Genomic DNA, 876 nt, shown 5'->3' on the forward strand with positions numbered 1-876 from the left:
ACACCAACTTCCGGTATTTTCGGCAGCGCACTGGGATCGAATATAGGATAGAACTTCACAAAAGAAAAATTTATGAAACCATGTTTATCGTTTCGAAATTTGGAGTAATCATAGCATGCACATTTGCTGTGACAAGGGAGACGATGGAATTGTAACGCATTAGAATGTCGCATGTGGTGTGCATTTCAGTGTGTGAGTAAGTTAGTTTTATCTGCACGTACGAATCAGATTCATGCCGAAAGCGGCTCATTTGATTGCCGGAAGCGGATTCTAATCCGAACATTGTCGCAAAAGTGTTGTAACCCCAGACAAATGACCAGTTAATTGATTCATGTTTTGAACCGGCGAAAGATTGTGCCATGAACCCAGGCTCTTGTAGCACGGTAGTCGGCCGCTTTCCAGGCAGTGAAAGTCCCATTCAAAGTTCTTTAATTGTATGTAGCAAGACACAGTGACCGACTCTCAGTGAACAAAAATGCGTGTCATTTATTACATTTAACACATCACCCTGCTGTGGCATTCCCTCAAGATTGTCTAGTGCATAGCAGTACTATACGTGTAAGTCATTATTTATTTATCAATCAATCAATCACTTACCCACTCACTCACTCAATCAATCAATCAGTCAATCAATCAGTCATCCAAACAACCAATCAATCAACCAATCAGCGTCAGTGATATACATCATGTTCTATCCGGGGCATAAAATGAAATCCAGGAATAATTCCAGTTATCGTCACGCCTGTCTGCTGGAGGTGTCACCACTGACTTAAGAAGCATACGAACTCATCAGAAGTTACACCTGAATTATGCAATCTCTATCTGTAGATAGGCCCCGAATTATCTGTCTATCTATGTATGTATGTATGTACGTAT

The sequence above is a fragment of the Opisthorchis viverrini genome (genome assembly GCF_000715545.1).
Source record: "Opisthorchis viverrini unplaced genomic scaffold opera_v5_523, whole genome shotgun sequence".
Classification (NCBI taxonomy): domain Eukaryota; kingdom Metazoa; phylum Platyhelminthes; class Trematoda; order Opisthorchiida; family Opisthorchiidae; genus Opisthorchis; species Opisthorchis viverrini.